The following is a 9,343-nucleotide window of genomic DNA, read 5'->3' as shown; positions in this document are numbered from 1 at the left end:
TTTGTCTTGCAGTGCCTCGCATGTCAAAATATTTGTAATCTATTCATACAGCGATTGACATTGTTTGACTGCCACATGGGGCATGAAACATGATCGTGTTAGTTCTGTTTATCAGTTTATTTGTACATATTTGTGGTGTGTGTGTGTGTGTGTGTGTGTGTGTGTTTGTGAGAGTGGGAAAGAATGTGAGAGCAAGAGAGAGATTCTGTGTGTGCATACTACATGTTTGCATGTATGTGTGTCTGTCTGTGTGTGTGTGTGTGTGTGTGTGTGTGTGTGTGTGTGCCAGGTGCTCTCCAGCGTAGGTGTGGATCTTTTTAGTCCTCACATATGCTCAGAGTAAAATGCAATAAATCAAATTAAAAAGTAATACTTCTACTGTGTTTCTAGGCAAAGCAATCTCTACCATGTATCATTACAACAGATTGCCCATTCATCATGCACTGTTGTAGGTTGAACAGTATTGTCAAATCGACAAATATCAGGTAAGGAATGAAATTAGACTGAAGCCATTACTAATGAACATATATTTTGAAAAATAGATGTACCTCGGATGTTTCTCCTGAATAATGTTACAGTCTGAATGGCTATTTGGTTTTTAATCACGTTGATTAATCATCTGCAGTTAAATGTGAAATTTCAAGAGAAAGTTTTATGTTTTACTTGTTATTATGTATGTAATGCTCACTCATTATCCTTATCAGGACAAATACAGTGTGTTGTTGGGAATGCTAATGTCAAATTCACGACTAATCGTACTTCAATTTTCTCTGTTTCCCTCAGCATTTAATTTTGAATGTCATCATGAACATTAGCTATTTCTGTCTTCATCACAGTGGCAAATGTACTCCAATATGCAGCAGTTTATTGATGGTTTTTACTTCAGCGGCTAATTTGTGCAAGGTTGTTAGTATTTGTCTTTCTGCGTATCCTCCTAAACACACACAGACACACACACACACACACACACACACAGCCTCTATACATCTGCATTTCATCAGAGAGATGGAGTGCAGGGTCAACACTCCTGGAGTAGGTTGTGGATCAGTCTCTTTTTCAAACAGGGTGCTTAAAAGCCTGAAAAAGTCTTAAAATAACTATAAATTTAAGGCCTTAATAAGTATTAAAATTAGGAGTCTTATTTTTCTCGCCATGCAATAACAGGTTTCTTTGCGCTGCATGTCCACTCATTAATCCAGAACAGAGTTGCTAGTACATTAAAGTAAAAATCTGCTTTACTAAACCTAATTGGACTTCACGACCCTTCATTAATTTCCTGTTTTCCTTTATCTTGTACTGCCCAAATATATTTTCAGGACTTTCATTAGCTATGTTCAGTCAGAAATAGGCTAGTTTTGCCAGCTTTGTTTCTTTATTTCAGCTGTGAAATTGGTTTGTCCTAAATTCAGTTTCAGATGGCAGTAAACAAGCCTTAAATTTGGCTTTCTGAAATCTACAGATATCCTGTCAAGGGTGCTGCCTCAGTAATCACAGTCAGCACTATAGATATAATACCAGACATCTTTCTGTCACCAACACAAGTGGAACACAGCCTCCAGTCCTGCTGAGCCCATTTCTCCCAACACCTCAGGGACAGAGGCTGACTGAACCAGTCAAATACTCAGGTGACCAAAGTAATGGGAAGGTTACTTTCAAAATGTAATCTTTTGCAGATTAGTGATTATCTGTTTGAAACTGAAAAATAATGTAATCCCCTGGAATATTCAAACTCAATGTGATGATAATATGGCCTGGAGGCCTCCTTGATGGGTCCAGCAAAAAAAATATGAAACATACATGTAGAAAATTGATTGAATTGATGACTCTGATGAAGACAATTGGGTCGAAACACATCGTTTTTAATTGTCTTGCAGCCCATTTTCATCTTTTTTCACCTGAGACAGAGTGCCTTGGCTTTGGGTTTGGATCACTGATTTTTCAAATTATTTATTTATTTAGCCAGATAAGGATCCAAAGTTTTCTAGTGTCATGCATGTATAAATGTCTGGAAGGTCATACAGTCCAATTTGCAACTGAAGGACATCTATATGCATATATTGCAGCAAGGAAATTCCATTCTATTTTGCAAAATTAGGAAAATATTATCTTTGTTCTGTAATCATTCTTTCCTCAGGATCTCACGGTGAGGGCAATCACTTGACTCAAAAAGTTCATGCGGTTTTCAAAATTAGCGAGTTGCGTGTCCCATTACTATTAGAATCTGATCAACTCCCATTAATCACAATGTTTTCCTTCCAGGCATGGAAACTATGTTTTTACTGCATTTGGACAGTAATCCCGCCTGTTAATGCTTAGTTGTTATAGGTATGATGCCAAATGCTCAGTTTGATACATCGCTTCATTTTTCAGGCATCATAGATTTTGCCTTATGTCCTTAGTAGGCGAGAAACCTTGTTCACCCTGGGCCCAATGTGCTGCCTGCCTGCAGCTCAGTGTATACACCATGAGCAGTAGGGCCAGTGGTTATGCAAGTTTAATTGAGGTAATATAGTATTGATTTCTTTCCCCTCTTCCCTTCTTTTTCCTTACAGCTGCTTGGCTTCAGGCGTTCGAGTGCCTGACCAGCCAGTAACACAAGCTTTGATGCACCAAGGGTTGTGTATCATTGCTAATGACCTAGCTAATTCTCTGTACGATAAACACTGTCTGGTCATTTTTCACTTTGTGGAAACCTAACGGACATTGGCTGGGTTTGGTATCGATATTTGAAAGCGTTAAGGGGGCAATGTGGGAGAACGTGCTTTGTTAAAATCATCAAATCAAGACGATCCAGAAAATGCAGTTTCTTCATTAGATGAGCATGTTTATTGTGCATAATGACACAGTCTTTGCCCTGCTACTGTATATACAGTATATGGAGACCGCCCAGTGGATTTGGATCGACCCAAACTAAATCAAGTTTTAATATCCAGTGGATCGTTGCTCTCCCTCTTTCTTGTGTGTGGACAAAATGAACAAGGCTTTAATTTATGCCTATAATATCAGAGAAAATAATTGACCTTCAGTGTGAAATGAGAAGTGCAGGGAGCAGCCATTCATCATATCCAAGTGAAGGACATTTTCCCAAGTCCTTTCCCAGTCTGGGGGGGGGGTCTATATGGTTTAATTGACCTCTTCCTGTGATGTTTAATAGAGCAAAAATAGTCTCCATGAAAGTTAGGAGCAAACATGATACATTTAAAAGCAGAAAATGAGCTTTCTAACACCAGACCAACCTGTAGTGAATATATATTTTAAAGCATAGGTTTTTTATACTAATATATAAGTAAATAAGGAAAAACAAACACATTTTGCAGATAGATATTTTTTTTATCATACTGCAAAATACATGTCAAATTGTTGTGTACACACAGCTTATTATTTTGAACTATTATTTTTTTAACCAGTAAGCGTGACATTTAAAGCCAGAGCAGAGGTTAGCTATGGTGATTTTCTGCGAGGGTGAAGAGTTTGGGTAAAATATGTCCATGGCATGGGCTGGCCTTTGAGCAGCTACAATTAGAAGCAGATTGAGATTTCTATTTCTACATCCAAAGCGGATCGGCTGGCTCCGAGGAGCACAGAAAACCAGAGCCTTGTTGGCTGACTGCAGTCAGTCTGCATCTGAACCCGTCCCACTGGGAACCCTAATCATAGCTGCAAACTCAGAAATCGGGGTCAGGAAATGCGAAGAATTCAGAAGGGGACTCAGACAGAAGGCAGTGAAGTATAAATTCTGGAGATCTCTCAATCCAAGACTTCTTTCAAGCCCTTTCTGTGAGGAATGTCACAGAGCTGGTTAACAGGGAGGCTACAACAACGGAAAAAGAGATGGGTTTTTATTTGAAAACTTGGGTTCATTAAACAAATTCATATGTTCTGTGCCCTGTTGAATTAAGAGAAAATAGTCCCTTGACTTATTCCTATTGAAGAAACCTCTTAGGTTCACCCTACATAGTTGACCATCTACACTTTACATCCCAGAAGCCGTCTGCTTGGCAGAGACCTGTAACTACTGATATTGAATATCTATAATTTTATGGATGTTCTGCCCCGGCTTTGAACCCAAGATCTTCTGATCATCAGGATGATTCGCTCCTGATCAAACCCACAGGCTCTCCTGCAGCATCTAATATTCTGATACGTGTCGGATGTATTAGATGGCAGCGCCGTCACGATGGCATGCCAAGTCCGGGTACTTTTGATGAACAAATCCAACAGCACATTTCTTACAAAGATGATCATCGGTCCCTGAGGCAACAGCAGACCACATCAGAATAAATTTGAATCGCTAAAATACATCGCATGGTGAACGGAGGTGAGATGAGCAGGTTTTAACCTCTCAATCAATCTTTCTGACTTCTGAATCTTACAGAAAAATAGAATGGCAATACTTTCCCTTAGAAACTTTTAATACATATAAACTTTTAAACCATTTCTGTGTTCTTTTCTGCAGACTACAAAACCTAACAAAGAACCATTTTAAATCCCTTATTTTCTTGTTTCTATATTTTGTTGAAACATGCACTGTAGTCCAACAGCATACTTTCAGCTTTTGATCACTAGCTTAAGGCAGAGCCACAGTACTGTATGCTCTAGCCCATAATCAGCATGCATCTCTGTTCTCTATTTCAATATCCATTTCATTGCTCTCTCTTCTACTCCTATGCGGATGTCAACTCAAGAGTTTTTACTCCCATCAATCAACATAGAGACTGAATTAACTACCATTACATGCCATGCAACCTATTCCAGATTGCTTCCTTCCAATCCGTCATGATGAAATCCAAAAGAACCACTTGAAAACCTTGGAAATGGGCTACAATATGCTGCATATCCTGTTGGAATGAGTTTCTCACCTTGCAAGCAATAAATCAAATGTGAAATTATGCTGAAACTAGCATTATCAAATGGGAAAGGATTACAAGAAACACCAAATAAGCTTCTCTCACACTACAGTGTCACAAGATAAAGTGTGGGTAAATATTTATGAATAAGAATGTTTCATGGCCACATTTCGGTGCGACATAGGAGAGCGTCTGTGCACAATAGAGTAAACTGTCAAACGTTGAGGTAAGCCTTCATACCTGCGGTTATCTGATGGCTTTCTTTTACTAATGAGCAACACAACAGTTCATTATGAGTCATGCAACATTGTTAATGTGAAAATTCACAGGCAAGTGGTTGGCATCAGTTAACAGCTGTTTGATATTTCATCCAAATGTGTCACCTAGAAAATTAGAGTAGCTTTATAGAGAGAGAGAGAGAAGAATGGGGGGGTTGTTGCTTTCTTGTCTCCTTTGTGACTTGTAGAAGCAAGTTAGTGATGTAATAATGAATTGCAGTAAATGAACTGCAGTAATGTATAGGGTTCAATTTACTTTGTGGCAGATTGGAGTTTTCGTTATGCAAACATTTCTCAGAGGCAGAGCTGCTCTGGAAGCAGAAATAATCTCACTGAGTTAAACCTCAATGTGCAGAGCCTTAATTTCTCTGGCTAAGTAACATTAGACTGAAGCCCCGAGAAAAAGACAAGAGGTAAGACAGGAGGAAGCTAATATTATGAAGCCTATAGCGCGCTTGTTACTGACTGAAAAAATGCAATCCAGCTATACTAGTATTTACAAACAAGTTCAAAGCATACTAGCCTTTAGCTATCTAGGTAAGCTAGCTAGCTAGCTGCTGACCTTCCAACATCTTGAATGCCATGGTCATGAATGAATAAAAAAAACAAGAAATCACTGCCATTTTAATTTTTATTTATTTATTTATTTATTATTTTGACCAGCTCCATCTTTGCCATTCAAGTTTGCCAGCTACCTAATTTGTGCTCCAAAAAGTGATTATTTGGCTCCGCCCACTGAGGTTTACCTTAACCAATCAGATTATATCTGCCTCCAGAGCAGCTCTCTCAGATAAATTTTTGTACAACTTCTGGGGTTTTTAGACAAGATGAACGCATGCAGACTCGCTCCGCCTCTGCGTGACTCGACGCCACATGTGAACAGAAAGAACAGCTGCGCTGTGCGCATGGTAACCATGGAAACAGCCACAACACAGCTGTGTAGTCGCTACAAGATGCTGCAAAATAGCTAGTGTTTTTATTGGTGTTTTTTTTTTTTTTTTAGATGATCAAAAGGCAGGCTCTCTCTTAGTGTAGACAGACAATAATAAAAAAGTATTTACAGTATATATATAGAGACAAACTATTGTATTGTACTGATACTCTTTCACCGTCACTTGGCCATGCAAAGGCTCTCTCATTAATGTCCTGCTAACTGCGTAGGAATCAGTCATAAAATTTGGGGAAATCACAGACTGCATGAATTAACTCTTACTCCATTTTTCAAACTCAGTGACAACAAAACAAACTCTCATTTCATTGGCCAGGCAACATGGCGTCCACCGATTCGTCAATTGAGTGGTGAAACTGTCTGGCTGTGAAAAACTCAGCTGTGGTGGAGCAGGGAGCAGGCGGTCGGGCGGGGATCGACCCGCCTGCCGCTCCGCCTGCCATGCTGCCCGCTCCTCCACGCCTCCCCGCCTCCCCGCCTCCCCCTGCTCGCCTCTCATTGAAAATGAATGATTACCAGGCGGCTGTCATGTCTCGTCTAAAAAGCCCTTAAAACTCCAATCTGCTTGATTCCGGAGTCTGCTGGGTGTAAATCTGTTTTGTCTCCTGGATGGGTGCTGCTTTGAGGGGTCTCGCCCATCAACACGGCTCATCCCCTGTGGAGCCGCTACACCGGAAAAAACATCCTGCAAGTTAGTCATATCCTTTTCTGACAGGATAAATGGCAGCTCCAAAGTGCAACAAGCAAAAACCACAACTTTACTGTGACCATGGCAACCAAGTTATAGAGCACAGCGGGGTTTGCTGTCAGAATATGAATTGAAAAAGGACAGAGAGAGAGAGAACAACATTGAGCAGGAAAGTGGCAGAATAATGCGGCTGAGGGCCTCTTTCATTCCACAGCCAGAATGTGTGGGGGCTGACACACACACACACACACACACACATGCAGATACACACACACACTCACAAACACACCGCTGATGACCTGAATTTCACCCCGTGTTGAAATATTTCCCGCTGCAGAATTATATAGTTCCATGAAAAATCCATATGTGCCCACTGATATGACACATATCAACGGTTTAAAGGTAGCTACTGAGCCAAGTTAATTTTATTATTATTTTTTTTTGCCCGTGTGCACGCTCACATTTCAGCGGCATTCCATCCACTGTACGCTGTTATAAATTCATATCACATATATTATTCTTTCCCATATATCTATTTAATAAACATTTCAGCCCTGCCAAACCTGGGGTGGCACACGTTTGAGGTCAAAAGGGCACGAGGGTAAAAGTTCTCAAAATCAACATGGCAAGAAAGTTCATGAAAACAGCGTTATCTAAGAACTCTTTTGATGTCTGGGAGTGTATTGAATATGTGACTATATTCTTGACACACATTTTAGGAGAGCATCGCCCCGGGGCCTGCACTATGAAATTGACATTAATGAGAATTGAGCTGGGGGAGGAAGATGCTGCTTCTCAACTTTGCCTGACTCCTTCATCCTGGCTGCAACTCCGTGGAGTGACTGTGTTGCCTTATGAAAGTAAACTTTTTTGAGCACACTGTTGTTATCCTGACACAATTACTTGCAGGCAAAGTGGGTGGGCTTTATTTATTTATTTATTTATTTTTAAAAATATGTGATGGTACGGTTCCTCGGCAGGATGTGGTGCTGTGTGTATCCCAGTGTGTAGAGTGTGAGACTAATGATGACAGGTTTGGGGTTTTGAGGTCAGCCACAATAAATATGTATGCGCAGATTCAGATTCAGAGAAAGCTTTATTGGCATGAATCAGGTAGTACTGAGTGTTGCCAAAGCACATTACAATAGTACAGGATAAAATAAACTACAATAGAGATGAATATGGAACAGTAAAGGAAGTCAGTACTTATCGGAACTTCTTTTTTTTTGCATATGATAAATATGATTATATGCAATTCTATGGAGAATGCACAGATTCGTATGCAATGCAACCCAGACAGTATAGTCACTAATTATCATCCCTGAGATTATAACACAATGAAACCTATCTGGCAGCAAATAACACATTGTTTTCTCCTCCTCCCCAAGAATAAATGAATACATTTGGGAGGGAATAGAAATTAGGAATTGCAGTATATTTTTCGTATACTTTTTGTATTTTGGACATTGTAATGGAAAGTGTAATTCTGTTCTCTACTTCTTGCAGTTCACAGTGCTGACACAGCCTTTTTTGTCTGTGGGCACCCATACTTTTCATCTCCCTCTTTAAATATTTAGATTATGCTCACTAATCCTTAGTTTTGTAAGAACGATGATACTGTAAGGCGCTTTGGATAAAATTGCCCGCCGAATGGCATATTTGAACCCTGCCAGATCCGCCCTGAAGATGTGTTGTGTTTTAATATAGCGGTAGTGGCAGTCTTCCCATAGCGTCTATGGCTAAAACACATATAGTAATCTTTAAAGCAGTAAGGCGCTGCTTGGTTGAACCCTATACCTGCTGTGACACCATGTGGCTAATATTCCCTGTCAGTTTTATATCCGTGCAAGTAGCACTACACCCACACTGGACTATCTTTGGTTTCAGTTTCTGCACTAATCTCTCGCAGCATTATGCAAGCCCTGCTGCTCACTTACCCAAGAATATCCCAGGGAGCTTTGCTTTAACGAGATAATCATACCGACGATCAGATTGACATTTCAGACACACTCTTCACTCATTCTATCAATAGGGATTCCTACTTCTATCACTAGATCCATATTAGGCTTGGCAGATTATCATTTAGAACAATTCACACTCCATTGTGAAGTACTCGGCGCCGGTTTTTGCATGCAAGGTTGTAGTCTATCCCTGAGTAAGATTAACGAACATATAATTTGAATTCAATTAATTTCTCCTCTTTTTAATCCCACTGAGGGCCAGAGATACAGAGATCCCCCATTACTCTGCCTTATTGTCAGTTCCTTGGTGGAAACGGCTTAGGAAGCAAATCCAATTATTTGACTTAATATTCACTTTAGTGTGATGGGGATCCTGTCTGGGTGTCCTTGCTTGTGGTCATTTGAGAAGCGGGTGGAATGAATCAATTCTTTTGTTTTTACAGATGAGCTACAGTTGAAAGAGAAGTGGCACAGCGGGGGGAGTGTGAGTCTCTCCAATACCGCGGAAATGATGAAGTACCTGACAATTTGACAGTTTGATTCAGCTTTTGTTTTTTGTGGAGAATACAAACAAAAAGTTCAAGGCAATCCTTTTGAGATTTCCTCAAATTCCTCAGCTA

Source organism: Centroberyx affinis, unplaced genomic scaffold (assembly GCF_046629955.1).
Source record: "Centroberyx affinis isolate AG114_WGS23_722 - 3 ecotype Tasmania unplaced genomic scaffold, CSIRO-AGI_Caff_v1 ptg003672l_1, whole genome shotgun sequence".
NCBI classification, from domain to species: Eukaryota; Metazoa; Chordata; class Actinopteri; order Beryciformes; family Berycidae; genus Centroberyx; species Centroberyx affinis.
The sequence above is the reverse complement of the archived record's forward strand: the minus strand, read 5'-3'. Positions refer to the sequence as shown.